At 38.7% G+C, this 17,626-nt stretch overlaps 1 protein-coding gene across 4 annotated transcripts in view; it reads right to left on the bottom strand.

Annotated features, from left to right (window-relative positions):
- CAB39 (calcium binding protein 39) overlaps positions 1–17,626 on the bottom strand; it is a 72,332-nt gene that overhangs the window by 41,815 nt on the left and 12,891 nt on the right. The window contains exon 1 of one of the 4 annotated variants that reach the window (XM_030574406.1): positions 2,779–2,802. The exons of the other annotated variants lie outside the window; for them this stretch is intronic. The gene's annotated coding sequence lies outside the window, so the exon portion shown is untranslated. Of the gene's footprint in view, positions 1–2,778; positions 2,803–17,626 lie in introns of those variants that run through there. 4 annotated transcript variants of the gene reach the window in all.

The following is a 17,626-nucleotide window of genomic DNA, read 5'->3' as shown; positions in this document are numbered from 1 at the left end:
AGTTCAAAGTCACATGCTAGCCAGCTAAAAATATAGAGGTTATTCCAATTTATGCTGGCAAGAAAAATCAAATCACTAACAATAGGATTTGTCCTGGCTTATTGTTGCTGAGTACTGAAACTTATTTTCAAATGAATGCATAGATGGCTGCTAGCAACAGAATTTTATTACCAGTACCAAGGATTAAACAAAGCATTTAGGGTCAGACTCTGTCAGACTGAAGATCACATTCACAGAGACGGTTCTTTCAGAGATGAGGTATGCCCTCTGCCCCAAGTCAGCAGACTTTTCCAAGAGAAAGTTAGCACATGCATTAAATATATTCATACCTTTGTCTAAATTAAATAGGAAGTCGAAAGATTTTCTAGTGCAAAGGTAAAAAAACTTTTACCAGTATAAATGCTTCAAAACCAGAGCTTTAGTTCCTAAACTTGTTTATCTTCATTCACACAATAGTTTCCCCTGAAATGATTTCACAAATTAGAGTTCTAGAAGTGCAGACCAGCTACAAGTGAACAGAAAATCCCACACTGAAAAATGCTGATGGGTTACTTCTGCAGGAGACAAAAGATATCTGAAGCTGACAAAGCAGAGGTTACAATGTTATTACAAAAAAAGGATGTCACCCTGAACTTCAGTTATTTTCTATCTCTACCTGCCAATGAGAATAACCACCAGTCAGCATGGATCAGTATAAAAAACAACTAGCATCTAATTTACAGCAAAGCTTCTCATCTAATATAATACAAACACTTGTTACATATCATTTAAATAAAAGTTCCTCCTATAGGTCACTAAGCTAGAATACTGAAAATTTGTACATTCACTCATTATGCACTCCAAACATTTTAGTTTGATCTTTCCATCATAGGTCACTAAAAGCTTTTCAGTTTTAAGATTTCAACCATTCAAGTGCCTTTAGTTGTAAACTAGAAGTATTAATTTGCAAAAGTTTTCCTTTTTACATGAGCCAGTTATGTTAGGAATGAGGATAACAATTTGAAGAACTGAATGTCATAGGATACCAGATCTATTTAAGATTTTAGCCAGGAAAATTCCTATAAATATGTAAATCGAGTATGTGATTATAAAACTTACTATAACTGTTGCATGCTGCTGTATAAGAAATAATACAGCTGCTCACGAAGACACGCATTCCTGCGGTAAGTAGTATTTAAATCAGTCTACTCTTGAAGAGAAAGTAGCAAAACATCAGTATAATGGAAGTGACCAGATCTCTCTCACTTCCAAATATAGTATTTTCACTTTTTAATTTATGCAAGCAATATGTCCAATATTTACATGTGAAATTACTCCTTTTCCACCATATCTCAAAACATCTTAATCAGCACTGATAAAAGGCTGAAAAATTGAGTATCTATGAACAGATAATTGATAACTTTAGAGATAATAGCATACCTGTTATTGATGAAAAATTACTTTAAGACAATAATATTAAATAATGTCTCAATATTTTACCAAATGTGAATGCAATGTAGTACCATCTTCAGCGAAAACATGACTATCAACTATTATTTAATAAAAATGATGCTATTTTCAAATGGGGATTTACAGGTATTCCAAGATTTTTTTTAGAGGCAAGAGAGGGGCAGAATAACACTCCAGTTTCACCTGTATAACCCCTTTATCTTCAATTAAGATTGGACAAGTGTAAATGAAGGTAGAATTTGGTCTAAACTGTTTTGTTGAAGATGTGAGAGCAAAAGAGTAGAAATCAAGCTCCAGAACCAAGAGAGCTATGAGGAATAAATGTTACTAAATGTAGAGTAGAAAAAAATATTTTATTATGAAATAAACATCTAAGACAGAACACAATGTAGGGAGCAGATCTATTGAATCATAAGGTGATATTGTTATATACTCTTTTTTCTGCCCACAATTACACTGCTTTCAGAACAAAAATTCTCGCAAAGAATTACACTAACTCATTTAACTATAGGCAATCAGATAAATCCAATTTCTAAGTTTACAAGTTTTATAAACTTCCCTCTAGAAGATAGTGCCTTCGCCTATTTCAAATCGTCTAGCCTCTACATTTGCAGGAAGGCCTGTGATTTGACTTGCCTCTCAGTTTTATGAGCTCCATACCAGTAATACGGTACATGGACATATACATGATTTTGGGGTATATTTGCAAGAATTTTAATTTGAAGATTTGAGGATAAAAAATGAATAGAATTCAATACATTCCCAAAAATGTCACTTATTCATATTTGACTATACTCTATGCGTAAATAAAGAAGTTTCATTGTGAGTTTTTGATAAACAATTTATAAAAATAAGCCAACTGGCAATAGTAAGCAAATCCAAGTCCTGAGTCACAGCAGGTGCCGGGAGAGATCACTGCTGCATGGTGCTTTATATATTACATAGAACTAAGCAAATGAGTTGTTAGTGCTATTTCTGTTGCAGAACAGAGTGACACTAGTGGGAACCTCATTTGTGTCTCCTGAGACTGAAATTCCTACTAAAAAGCCAGTGCTGCATCTTGCTGAAGAAGCCGGGGTATCCCTCTATATTCTAGAACAGGGGTAGAAAACCTGCAGCATGCGAGCTGATTTTCAGTGGCACTCACACTGCCCACGTCCTGGCCACTGGTCTGGGGGTCTCTGCATTTTAATTAAATTTTAAATGAAGCTTCTTAAACATTTTTAAAACCTTATTTACTTTACATACAACAATAGTTTAGTTATATATTATAGACTTATAGAAAGAGACCTTCTAAAAATATTAAAATGTATTACTGGCATACGAAACCTTAAATTAGAGTGAATAAATGAAGACTCGGCACACCACTTTTCAAAGGTCGCCGACCCATGTTCTAGAAACATAATGGATATAGTTGTGAAGGGGGAAAAAACATATGAAGTGTGACTGATACTATCCTAAAATACCCTGAACAAACCTTTTGGAATTAAAATAAACTTCACTGAATAAGAGTTAGTACCTTTGGGGTACATTGTATTAAAAATATAATTGCGTATGAGTTGTGAAGTTGTATGTACCTCCTCTAGCATGGAGGTGATGCTCATGAATTTCCTCAGTTATCAGCCTTTGAATCCACACCTCTGGGGAGATACGCATATACTAACTAGTTCAAACTTCATTCTCCAGAGACCAACAGACAAAAAAAAGACTTTTGGATAAAAGGCTGGGGTTTAAACTGACTCAGGGCCTTCTGCCTGATCCAGCAAATGGACAGGACCTCTGGTTCACGGACAGCTCCAATCTTCAGAGAATTGGAAGTACCTGGCCTACTGAGGCCTCATAAGACTATATAACTGTTCTGAGCTGAAGCTCTGATGAACTTGTAACCACAAAGAAACCCGTAGACTGGGCTGATGCCTAGTAAGCTTATTAGCATGCATGCATGTTCTTTTATTGTTTTTAATGTTTCTCTGTAATGTTTTTTTACCTTAAGTAAACTTGCTTAGAAAGAACTATGGGGTAGCTTCAAATATTAAGGCCAGAAGGGACCATTATGATTATGTAGTCTGACCTTCTACAAATTGAAGGCCACAGAACCTCACCTCAAGTAGGTATGTTTAGAGAGACTGTCTTTACTGGGAAATGCACAGTGAAGGCAAGAAATTGTTCAGCCTAGACGTACCCTTGTCAGAAGGAAGTGAGACATGGGTCTCCACCCAACAGAGGCAACAGCTGGGAAGCTGGAAGCCTGAAAGAGGGTGTCCTTGCTGGACCACTGAGGATGAATACAAGTCCAGTTGCCCTCAATTGTAACATGAAGCACTTAAGCAACAAGGAGTTCAGTGGCACCTTAAAGACTAACAGATTTATTTGGGAATAAGCTTTTGTGGGTAAAAAAGCTACTTCTTCAGATGCATGGAGAAGACGTAGTGGGCTTTTTATCCATGAAAGCTTATGCTCAAATAAATCTGTTAGTCTTTAAGGTGCCACTGGACTCTTTGGGGATACAGACTAACATAGCTACCCCCAATGCATGAATCACTTACGATCTCTCTCTCTTGATAACCTGGGGAAACTTCTCTAAAAGGCAAGCTACAATACATGACAACAGTGTGTGTGTGAGGTTGGGAAAAACTGCAACATACCACATCTGTCTAATAAAAAAGGAAAAGTCCAAAGGAAGTGCCATGTGATATTCATCCAAAATTGAACCAGCCCATTGAACCATATCAATTTATAAAAATTTTCCCAGTACCAGCATCTGAGTTGTGGTTTTTTTGTTTGTTTGTTTTTGCAAACTACTTAAACGGCTTTGTTTGCCACTTTAAAAATTACTTTGAGACCTTTTTCAAAAAGTTAGTCTGCTAATAAGCACCTGGACAGCTTTATCTTTCAAATTGGAAGGTTTCTTTGCTTCGTCTCTGTCATAAACAGATAGCTAAGGGTTAATGTCTCTTTCACCTGAAGCACCTGACCAGAGGACCAATCAGGAAACCGGATTTTTTCAACTCTGGGTGGAGGGAAGTTTGTGTCTGAGTCTTTTGTCTGTCTGCCTGCTTTCTCTAAGCTTTGGAGAAGTAGTTTCTGCTTTCTAATCTTCTGTTTCTAAGTGTAAGGACAAAGAGATCAGATAGTAAGTTATATGGTTTCTTTTCTTTGGTATTTGCATGAATATAAGTGCTGGAGTGCTTTGATTTGTATTCTTTTTGAATAAGGCTGTTTATTCATATTTCTTTTAAGCAATTAACCCTGTATTTGTCACCTTAATACAGAGAGACCATTTGTATGTATTTTTTCTCTCTTTTTAAAACCTGTTGAAGTTTTTTTTTACTGGGAAATTTCAGGGAAATTGAGTCTGTACTCACCAGGGAATTGGTGGGAGGAAGAAATCAGGGGGAGATCTGTGTGTGTTGGATTTGCTAGCCTGATTTTGCATTCCCTCTGGGTGAAGAGGAAAGTGCTTTTGTTTCCAGGACTGGAAACGGAGAGGGGGAGTCACTCTGTTTGGATTCACAGAGCTTGTGTCTGTGTATCTCTCCAGGAGCACCTGGAGGGGGGAAGGGAAAAAGGATTATTTCCCTTTGTTGTGAGACTCAAGGGATTTGGGTCTTGGGGTCCCCAGGGAAGGTTTTTCAGGGGGACCAGAGAGCCCCAAAACACTCTAATTTTTTGGGTGGTGGCAGCAAGTACCAGGTCCAAGCTGGTAACTAAGCTTGGAGGTTTTCATGCTAACCCCCATATTTTGGATGCTAAGGTCCAAATCTGGGACTAAAGTTATGACAGTCTCTCATTCTCAGTAATCATTTGTGAATTGAGGCCACAAATAACCTTCCACTGAGCACTTATCACAGAATCATAAGCACACTTTACTGTCTGCACTAACCTAACAGGATCTGGTAGAAAGAGAAAAGTGAAATGAAATGAAAACCAAGATGTTTAAAGTATTGCTATTGTGTTCAAATTTGGAAAACACAGAATGTAACTTTTTTTTGTTTAGTGCAAGCGGATATCAAAAACAAGAACACAGCACAGTCAATTCTCCAAAAGCTAAACAGGGCACTAAGAATGTGATATAGCATCTTTTTCCTCTAAGTCATTGGTTTGAAATTAACACACAAATAAAGTCCATAAACAGTTGCCAGAGAATGGCTACATATGAAATGCATTGGTGTTTTTGGCCCAGTTCCTGCTGGAGAAGCATCCACATGATAAAGCCTACTATCAATTGATAGTCTTACTGTAAGGCTCGGCAGAGATGCCAAATGGTGGATGTGTACAGAAATTAAAGGTAATCCCCCTAGTTCAGTGTTGAGGTACCTGCTGAAACCAGTACAATCAACCCTTAGAGTTCAACAGACTCAGATCTTCCTTTCCCTCCAAAACCAAGAGTATATTAAAAAGCTACATTACATTTTTTGTCTAACTTCTGACTTATTTATTAGCCTTAAAGGAAAAGCTTCCCGTTTCCAATTTCATTATTTCAGGGTGAAAATATAACCTTAAATACAAACATGCAGGCCTCCCTCCTACCTACTTAAAGGAGACTTCACTTATACCCTCCCTCACAGCTTGAGGTGGGAAACTGTCATTCTATCCTTTTCCTACTCTCAACCTTACCCCATCATCCTTGTTTCTTTTTACAAATAGCATCTTGCTTACATGAACTACATTTTGGATTTTACTTATGCATGCCATGTTCTAAAGGGGTCCCACAGCTGGCAGACAGGGTCAACACTAACAAAGTGAACATCCAGACATTTGGGCTAACAGGACATGGTGGCTCATTGTGTCAGATTGTACAGAATTTCTAATTTTGCCAAGGTCTGATCTGGCTGTGCAAAATTTGCTTGATAAACATTACTTTAAATCAACAGTTCTCAAACTATGGGGCGGGCCTCCCAAGGAAGCGTGCGAGTGTGTGCTGCCTCTTTTCTTTTTAAAAACAAAACAAAACAAAACAAAACACTATGGCTGTCAGCCCCAGGCTCATGAAGAAGGGCTGTGCACACCCAGGAGGTGGGGGATAAAGGGGCAGCTGGATACCCACCACCCTGGCTCAAACTCCCCCTTCCCCTCCACCAGGAGGCAGCTCAGGCTCCTTAACCCTTTCCTCCTCCCCCTATCCCCGCAGTCCCTCAGCTGGAGCTGGCGGGGCTCTAGCTGTCAGTCCCAGGATGGCAGCAGCAGCACAAAAGTAAAGGCAGCAATGGGGCACTAAGTCTTTTGTGAAAAGTGATACTGATGATCACTTTTCACATTGCCACCCTTACTTCTGTGCTGCTGCTGCCTTCATATCTGGGCACCCAGCCAGCAGACACTGCTCTACACTTTGCCTTTAGAGCTGAGTAGCAGGGTGCATAAACAACTACTGACTCAAAGAAGGGGGGACTCAATCAAGTAAGTTTGAGAACCATGTCTTTAAATCATAAATAGTTTGTAACGGCTGTACGGAATATAGGTTAAATTGTAGCCAATTTTAAACTACTATGGTTAACAAATGATACTCTGACTTTTTCAAGCATTATCTATTTTTTTTTTAAAGCAGCAAGGCAATCTTAAGCCTTTCAATCTACAGGGACACTTGTTTCTCTTGCTTAAGAAAAACTAGAACAAATGCAAGAACACTGACATGCAGTTTTTCCCTTGTGATCAATTTAATATACTAAGGAAAAAGATTTCTTCTTCTCATTTGAAATGTCAGAAAGTGCACTCTCCTACAGGCTAATTCAAATACGGGTTAGAAAGAGCTACACTGAAACAGTGTAATCATCCAACAAGGGAAGTTATTTAAGCAAGGAGTGACAAAATTAAAAATAAGTTGATTGTATGACTATTACTAAGAAAAACATTCTGAGAACAAAGTACAAATAGTAGTACAGTACATCTTTACTTACTGGCATCTCTATTAAACTACTCCATAGAGGGCTAGATTACAGGCACTCAAACTTCACTAGCGTGGACCTCAACAACTCTCTTGAAGCTAGAACGAAGTTCAAGGAACACTGAAGAACAGAGAAAGGCAGAGAAAATATAGTCTTCCTATGACGGACTGTACTTTTATGCTCACCATTTTTACAAAACTATGAAAACATTTGTACAAAGTATCCCTTTGTGAGGTATCATTTGAAAACTCATAATTCACTGATCATTATTGTCCTTGTAAAGTATGCATGGCAACATTGTATTTAAAGTTACAAGATTCTACCGTCTGATGTTACAGTAGCCGAAACCAGTTTCTCAGAGACAAAATGCTAGTGAGCATCTCAGCCAGGTTTCAGCATAATCAAATAGACTATCACCTGATTAAGGGAACATTTTTGGCAGGAAGAAAGGCATAAGTGAGAAATTTACATATTGGCAAATAAACAGCTGGGGTTCCCGTTCAAAACAGACTTGCTGCCACCTGAACTCTAGCTGGAGTGGATACTCCAAAAAGAGAGAGAGGCTATAAGAGGGGGAACAGAGGACAGAAATCACCTCTCTTCCCTCATTTTTACTCACTGCATCAACTGAACTGAGTGAGTGGTCCTGATTGAAGGAATTCAGCCAGTAAAAGCATGTGATGAGAAAAAACTCTGCTAGCTTGTTCAGTGAAGTAATAGTTTACATTTTACCTTTTATTTCTTTGTAGCCAATTCTGACTTTTATGCCTCATTACTTGTAATCACTTAAATTTCTTTCTGTGGTTAATAAAATTGTTTTATTGTTTTATCTAAATGCATGCATGTTTGAAGTATCTGGAGCCTTCATTTGAGATAACAGGGTTTGTGCATATCATTTTCTATTAATGAAATGATGGACTTTCTGTGAGTTTGTACTTCACAGAAGGAAAGAACTGGGCAGTACAAAATGCACATTTCTGGGGACAAGACTGGAACTGGGAATTTGCTGGTGACACTCTGCAATATAATTTAGAAGTGGCTGGTTAGAAGTATTCATATCATTTAGTTGGGAATGATTTTGCATGCAATAGGCTATGTGTGACTATGCTGTGTGTAAATGAACAGGTCAGGAGCGGCTGTTCTCACAGCAAAGCAGTGTGAAAGTTGGAGGGTTGAAGGGACATTGCTGTTCAGTTGTCCAGATTGTACTCTGGGGAATGTCACACTTCCATTTCTGGTTATGTATTAGATCAGAAATCCCGGACTGCCCTGCTCTGGTGGAAAAAAAGTTCTCTCAAACTTGTCAGATTTCCCTGTGACTTCTAGAAATTAATTATATTAAGTAAGATATACTTGCACAGAATTCCTACTTTCACACATTTGGCAAGTAATCAGCTACAATAGTCTAAAATTCTAATGTCGCCTACAACTTAATTCTTTCAATTGTAGGGCTTCAATTTAACAATGTCTTTTTTGTCTGTCACTTTTTAAAAATGTACCATAGACCAAAACAGTGTCAAATACTCAAATTTATGTTGACTCATTTAGAAGTACAGAGGCTGAGATGAAATGGTTGTATTCCATTTAATATGTAATTAATGAGGGAAGCAGGCCAAGAAAAACAAGTTATCTCTTGGTAGCTATAATGAAAAAGCACCTTTTGATAACAATTGCACAGATATGTTAAAACCTAACGCCTAATGAGCAAGCACTAGAAAATGTTCTGCAATTGTGTGAGCAGATAAGATGTAGCAACTTGTTAAAAATTAAACAAAATCAGCATAATTTAAATAAGGCAGAACTACTACTATCAAGTCAATTATTTAGAAACAATGTTAAAAACGTACAGATTGACAAACACAAGAAAAGATGACAATGAGTCGAAAAAGATAAAATTTTGTTTTACTGTTAAGCCAATATTAAAAACAGAACAATCATTTACAATCTTGCATCTAATCACACCAGTTTCAATTATTTTGGGAATTTATTTCAAAATACCTGTCAGCAAGTCTGACTGGCAGAAGCCCTGGGGGTGGGGGAGATTCGCCTTCCTCTGCAGTGTGGGGCACAGGTCACCTGCTGGAAGATTCTCTGCACCTTGAAGTCTTTAAACCATGATTTGAGGACTTCAATGGCTCAGACACAGGTTTGATCCAGGAGTGAGTAAGTAAGATTCTGTGGCCTGCATTGTGCAGGAGGTCAGACTAGATGATCATAATGGTCCCTTCTGACCTTAAAGTCTATGATTCTATGTCTGTAACAATACAGACACACACAAAAACTTCCCTGGAAGAAGAGTGTTGAAGAAATCCTTATGACAAACCAGTTCCTGTTTCTCTGCCCCCCGCCTCAAAGCCCAGCCATGAGGGTACCCCTCCCACCGTCCAGACAAACGCACTCAATACCCCTCAAGAGCCCCAGTTATGGCTCATTGCCAGCCCAGACATTCGCATCCTCTTCCTCCTAGAGCAGGGATCCAGAGGGAGGAACAGTCTGATGTTGGGTCCCAGGTTTGTGAGGAGTTTCCTGCACGCCACCTTCTTTCTTCAGGGCATGCTGGGAAATGGAATCCTCCATGCTCCACTCACCTCCCCCCGGCAGTCTCTTCTATTTGCGATCTGTGCTCTGCTGGGCCCAGCAGCCCCTGGTGGCAACCAGCAGCTCTGCAGTCCATTTCTGGGTGGAAAAAAGGAAAGTCTGCACACATTAATTTTTGCCCAAATTCTGCATTGTGCAGTGGCACAGAATTTCCCAAAGAATAACAGGCCTTATGGCCAAAAGGGACCATTAGATCATCTAGTCTGACCTGTGTAAGACAGACAATAGGATTTCACCCAATTACTCCTGTACGGAGCCCAATAACTTAGGTTTCACTAAATCCCATATCTACCAGAAAGGCATCCAGCCTTGATCTGAAGACATCAAGAGATGGAGAACCCACCATATCTTCTGGTACCTGATCTCAGTAGTTAATCACCTCCACTATTAAAAATTTGTGCTGGATGTTTAATTTGACTTAGTCTGGCTTTAACTTGCAGCCGCTAGTTCTTGTTACATCTTTCTCCACTAGAGTAGAGAGCCCTTTGGTACCCAGTACTTTCTCCCCAGTACCTTTTATAAACAGTTATCAAGTCATCTCTCAATCTTTTGATAAGCAAAATTGATTTAACTCTTTAAAGTTCTCACTGTAATACAACAGGAGGGTTTTGTCAGCATAGGTATATTTGCAATCCCAGATAGCATTGAGTATAAGTACAGTTATACTGGTATAACTGAATCTACATTAGGGCTTTTACCAGCATTGCTATGTCAATAACAAGAAAATCAGATGCACACCCCCAATAGATGTATCTACGCCAGTGTAACTTGCGTGTCTAGATCATGACAAGCTCATTTTTTTTCTAAACCTCAAATAATTTTTGTGGCTTCTCTCTATACCCTCTCCAGTCTTTCAGCAGTCTTTAAATATTGTTATCGGACCATACGCAGTATTTCAAAATGTCTTGCCAATGCCTTATGTAGATAAAATCACCTCCTTTCCTAGTCTCTATTCTCTCCATCTACACATCCAAATATTGCACTGATCCTTTTTGCCACAGCACCACATTGGGCATTCATGTTGTGTATTACATATTATGAGTTACAATGAGCCTTAAATCTTTTTCAGATTTACTGACCTGAAGAGCTCTGTGTAAGCGTGACAGCTTCTCTCTTTCCAATTTCACTAACAGAAGTTGGTCCAATAAAAGATACTACTTCATTCACCTTTTCTCTCTGCTATGCAGGATAAAGTCTCCAATTCTGTAATCAAAGACTATGTTCTTTGTTCCTAGATGTATAACCTTGCATTTTTGAACGAACCCAGTTTACCAAGCAATCCAGATCACTGTGTATGAAACTGCCTTATCCTCATCATTTGTCATTATGCCAATCTTTGGCATCCACAAATTTTTATCAGCAGTGATTTTATATTTACTTCCAGTTCACAGATCAAAATATTGAACAGCATCAGACATAGAATCAATCCATACAGAAACACTAGCATGCAGAAGTAAACAACATTAAAAGCAGCAAATACTCTACTATAATGCTTGGCATGAATTAACTGTATACAGTTATCTGTATACAGTTTATAAATGATACTTATAAGTCACTACAGTTTTTTTCATCTATATCAGTCAAGAAAAGCATGTAGAGTGGCTGTTAGGGCTGGGAGTGCCTACTTTTTTCATCAAGATTATTGTACTCCATCCAATGCGCAATATTAGCATCCTGCTTGTAAGGTAGAAACACTAATATCAATTATTGATCATGCAGTAGCACCCAAACATCCCAATCAGGACTTTTTTTTAAACTGTTCCAGCTATTACTGCATACCGCTTTGCTTCATGCAGCAATGAATTATTTGCAAGTGTTACCAATTAAAAGGTGGTAAATTTAAAAAAAATCCTCTTTTCTAACCAAAGAACAGTTTTAAAATGAAAAATGGCAAATGACAGCTATTAGGGCTTTTCTACACAACAAAATTGGTTGACTCAATTTAGGTTGACCTACAGACACTACAGTAATTAAATCAGCCGTTGGTGTCCACACTATCCTCCTTCTGCCAGTGCAGTGTGTCCTCACCGGGAACGCTTGCAACAACTAACGTGGGGCATTGACGACTCGGTGCAGGGCACTGACAGCCACCCAGGGCTCACAACTGGAGCCCCACATCTGGCCCAGGGTGACAGCCCCAGATGTGAGCCCCATGCAGGCTCAATTTCACAGCACAGAGCCTACCAGCAGTGAAACTGACATTCTTTTCATTTTCACATTGCCACTGTTTCTGTTCAGGGGAGCTCGGGCTCTCAATGCCAGCAGCCAGGCTCGGAGTGGGGAGCCCAGGTGGCAGCCTGCTGGGAGGTGGGAGCCCGTGGGATAGCAGGGTTCCTAGCAAGGTGAGGGGAGCCTAGGCAGCAGCCCGCTGGGAGCAGGTAGCCGAGAGACTGAGGGCAGCCAGGCTCTAGCTGGAGCCTCCCACTCACCCTGGAGTGACAGCCCTAGCTGTGAGTCAGGCACAGGGTTTACAGTAGGGAATCTATCAGCCTTTCTTGTCAATATCACAGCTCCACCAGGGAGCCAGGAAATTGACAATAATTTTAGCCACTAGCCAATGTAAGTAGCGCAGTGTCTACAGGGACACATCATCACCCTAACTACACCAACATAAGCCCTATGCCTCTCGTGGAGATGGAGTTATTATGTCAGTCTAGTATAGCACTTACTTCAGTGGGAGCAAGGTTGTAGTGTAGACACTGACAGTTAGAGCGACATCAGCTGCCTTATGTCGACCTAACTCTGTAGTGAAAACCAAGCCTAAGAAAGTCATTTTACTGAACAGAATGTGAAATGGAACTGAAGAGATGGGTTCAAAGTGATCTTAATGTTTTAATAACTAAGCTGAGTATCCAGGGTAACAGAAGACTTAAAGGGAGGTAGCATACAAAGGCAAGTGATGGCTTTCAGGAATCTGCTACTATTAGATTTCAAACATAAACCCTGTTTGCGAACAGAACAGACAGTTGCAAATTAGAAACTGAGTTTTGGTTTGACTGCTCAGACTTGTTTTATTATTTGCTGTCCACTAACATATTATGATCTAAGTTTTGTTCGTAACAATGTTCACATCCAGCCAGTTTCTGGTCCACAGCAGAAATTTAATAAAGAGCCAGTGAAAGCTGATGTAGTTTATAAAGGTTAGCTCATCAACAAGGGATGGTAACTCAGGTGATAGTCAGTACTAGTTCCACATATTGGCTATTGCAATACTGAAAAAACAACCAAATAATCCATACAAATAGTCTGCTAACCTTTCAGAGCTCAAATGTGTTCTGAAAAATTATTGATTCCAACACAAACTTTTATGATTTTCTTTAATTAGAAAGCACACTTTTTAGTTAATAAACAACAAACGTTTTACATTTTTAAATGAAACAATATATACTATGCAATTCAGTTAATAAGTATTAATTCCTCAAACACAGAAATGTGCAAAACTGTTTATTGTTCAAAATAATTAGCTTGCTGTGCTATACGTAATTCCCAAATACTTCAGTCACTCCAGTCTACTAATTATTTAGACCTATCATTTTTTCATATTCTCTCTCAAATACCAATACATATCAATATTTATGCTTATATTTATTTATTTATAAACACCTACCCTAGAAAGAAGTTTCAAACAAAACAATAAGAACAGGCTAAAACACTGATTCCATCTTCCATGATTATACTTGCACAATATTCTAGCAGTGAATTATGACAACCCCATTTCCTTAAAGTGCTCATCTTGTGCTACATTTAAGATGATGTCAGCGTCAAAGGATTTCAGTCTTTGTTGTTCAGTCAGCTGAAAAGCAATCACCAACTCATCTTTGCTATTTTTGGGATAACAGAGAATGCTCCTGCATGAAACTCATGTTGAAGAGTATAATCACAGGTGCATTTGGTGCTAATCACTGAAAATGTCTCATAGGATCAAATTCATCAATGTTCTTCTATTCTACTTTTATAATGAAAGTTTTGTTCAATGGCATATTTGATCTCTGAGAACCAAATCAAATGCTTTCTGCACTTGTTGAAATGAGCACAAATCCTTTTTTCATACTAACTTGTTTGACAATGTTTACATTTCACTTTAGAACAATCTGTTTTCATTACTTTAATCTAGTCTGTAGTTTCCTACCTCTGTTTTAGGCATGTCGAGTGAGGTGAATTCATACTCAGATGTTTGACAATCACTGATCACCTACTTGCATTATTTACCAACATATTTCACATTTACTACAGTCAGTCTAAAAAACAACATAGTAAATTCAATACAAGACTGAATAATCAGATTAGCAATGCAGCCCACAACCATACTTACACTTCTCACTAGCCACACTCCTCTCTCCAATCACCAAAGACTCTGAAGGTACGTCTTCACTAGCGGCCGTATCGGCGGGTAGCAAGCGATTTCTCGGGAATCGATATATCGCGTCTCATCTAGACGCGATATATTGATCCCCGAACACGCTCCTGTTGACTCCGGAACTCCACCAATGCGAATGGCAGTAGTGGAGTCGAGAGGGGGAGCCATGGACATCGATCCCGAGCCGTGAGGATGGTAGGTAATTCGATCTAAGATACTTCGATTTCAGCTACGTTATTTACGTAGCTGAAGTTGCGTATCTTAGATCGATCCCCTCCCTTAGTGTAGACCAGCCCTAAGATTCTACTTGTCTGACAGATGAGGAACAAGATCACCTACACCATGATGCAGAAAATTCACAGATTTTTATTAGGCTTCATTAGCTCAGTGTCTGAGGCTCCCCTACCTAACAAATATAACCCACATTTTGCCCATGGCAATTGAACAAACACACAAGCACATTTTTATAGACACTTAGTTCACTAAAAAGATAGATCACAACTTTTGAGGAATTTTATGGATGACTTTCATACTCAAATGCCACTATTTTTCTTAATGTTTAAAAAACAAATCCCAAAACTTTGTAAATGTTCTAGAAAAATATCACAGATTTATGACTTAGCTTCTCTTCCTGGTATGCAGTTTAAAGTCACTCCACCCATTCCTTTGCCCAAACACCTTTATGCTGTACTACATATGGTATACAGATAGGCACATAAAAGCCTCACCCATTCCCTGGTAAATATGAAAAGCAAACAGGCAATTCAAAAATCTCAACATGAAAGATGACCAGCATCTACAATACATCACACAATTTGAAAAGTTTACTTCAAGCCTTTAATACTGTAACGCAAGTCACAGTAAAAGAAACTGTAAATTAGCTGTTCCAGGCAATTTATAACCTTGAAGCTCTTTAATTTAGAAAATGTATCTGATTGTATCAGGAAAAAGCTTTGAGAATCAAAAGGTCCCAATCTAAGAAAGTATTAAGGCTAAAACCATCCTCAAATGTGTTCTGTTTTTTATGATGTTTGAGAGCTTATAAAGTAGTAAGAGCAGCTTCTTTTGGCTACAGTAACCAAAGACTAGCCCTAGGAGCCTTCACAATTCCCTTAAGACGGGAGTCACAAAATCAGTCACATTAGGAATGGAAAAGATGCATTAGACCTCTTAGCCCGTCTCATTGCCAAATACAGGTATATATCTACAGTTAGGGGTTCCATTTTTTGCTATTCTTTTCCTTGAATTATAGGTTTATTTTATGCACATTTTCAAGATGCATGTTCTGGGTATTATTGTTTAACTTTCTTTTTAAGAATTCCACAGCATTTCAGTCAACATTTTCCTTTCAGATATAATTTTAATTTCAAAGACTGCTCTTTCACTAACACAGGAAAAGCTATATGCAACAAAACATTTTCAGTTCCCATCTTTAAGTGAGGGACATAATACCATAGCCAAAGTTGAAAAAAGGAAATTTCCAAAAAAAAAAAAAGTTACTGTGAAAACTGACTTTGTGGTTATCAGTTAAATCATAAACCCCGAAACTGTATAAACAGTGTTTTCTAGTGCTTTGTCCATTCTAGTTTTCCACTACTTTCTTCAGGGCAAGGGTTCTCAAAGCACAGAGAAATCAGCACACAGCTGCAGCCCATATGACATCCTCATGGCTATACAGTAGTATATACTGTGTAGATGCAGCCCACATAACACACAGAGCTGCATATGCGGCCAACAATGGTAAATAGGTTGAGAACCAATGCTTCAGGGAGACTATTTGACAGCCTGTAGCTTGCACAGTAAAGGAATTTTTCCCAGCATTCAACCTAAATCTTCTTAAGTTCATCCCAATACTGTTCTCTGCACAGCTCATCTGAAAAATGACAGGGTCATTACTAGTATTTAAGAGAAAGTAGGATCACTTCAAGGAACAAACTAGATTAAGGCATGAAGCTGCATGAAGCCTGAAAACCAACGCTCTGGAGTACTTAGGTCTTTGCAAGTTCGCAGCTATGAAAACAATCTAAAATTAAAAATATTGCCTAAAAAGGGCTTGTCTACACTTACAATAGTGGGGCTGTGTCGCTGTAGCACTTAGTGAAGATGCTACCTATACCAACAGGAGACCTTCTCCTGTCGGCATAGGTACTCCACCTCCCCGAAAGGCAGTAGCTATGTCAACAGGAGAAGACCTCCCATCAACATACAGCTGTCTATAACGATGCTCAGACGGGTGGATTTTGCACACCCAAGTGACACAGTTATACCAACACAAGTTTGTAGTATAGACCAGGGCTTAGTATCAATGATGTAAGTGAGACAACTCTGTGGCAAACCAGTCATGAAAACTTATTATAGAGCTGAAGATGCTGCACTAACACTAACTAAGACTAGCTGAGACAGCATATATGTTAAAGCATAGTTTAATGTCTCCAGTTCTGACTACTTTTGTGCTTTTGCAAGAAAACCGTTCCAGGGTATGTCTATGCTACAGTGGCATAGACATAGACATGTGAAAATATAATGTAAAAATTAAAATAGCCATTCTGCAATTAACTTGTCTCATCAACCCAAGATGTAGCTGACACTTATAATGTGAAATTGACAAACTGACTGAGCATAGTACATAATTTAAGGATGATATATTTCCTTTGAAAGGAATATTTTCATTGGAAGATATATACTGATTCACATAGGAAGCAAGAGACAGTAGTTGACATACAAGTTTCTATTCTCAGACTTGGGAGTCATGGCCATGTCAATACCATGAAATCCTTCTACCCACTTTGTCATGGCCCTTGCTCAGTGAAGAGAACAGAAATGGCAACTGGTCAATTAAATTTTGCTTTGTTTTTAAGCACAGTTCCTTATCCAAAATTAGGAGCAGCTGTACAGGCACGCTTGCTGAATCTACTCTTGGGATCATATCATATCTCAGGTAGCAGCTTTGCTTTCCAGCAAATCTTGTATTTTTGCCTCGCACTCTAGCTCCAAATATATAGTATCCCATATATTCCATAAACCAGTTACCAGCAGATCCATTATATTATGAAAATGGAGTTATCCACCTGGCTTGTCCTCAAATAAAAATACCAATTCCTCAGCCAATCTTAGAGGAAGGATGCAAGAATGATGAAGGAGGCGGGAGCAAAATTTCCAGCAGGTGAGAAGATGTGATGAGATCAACTTTCTGCTCAGATCAGCAGAGCTCAGACACTGGTAATGGGTAATTGTTCCTCTGCCCTGAGACCTCTTACAGATAAGGTCCTAAAAGATGCAACTTTACGTCCCTCTATCCATCAACATCTGCACAATGAGACATTATGACACTCACAAGAGC

The sequence above is a fragment of the Gopherus evgoodei genome, chromosome 9 (assembly GCF_007399415.2).
Source record: "Gopherus evgoodei ecotype Sinaloan lineage chromosome 9, rGopEvg1_v1.p, whole genome shotgun sequence".
NCBI classification, from domain to species: domain Eukaryota; kingdom Metazoa; phylum Chordata; order Testudines; family Testudinidae; genus Gopherus; species Gopherus evgoodei.
Note: the sequence above shows the minus strand (reverse complement) of the source record. Positions and strands in the feature narration are given on the sequence as shown.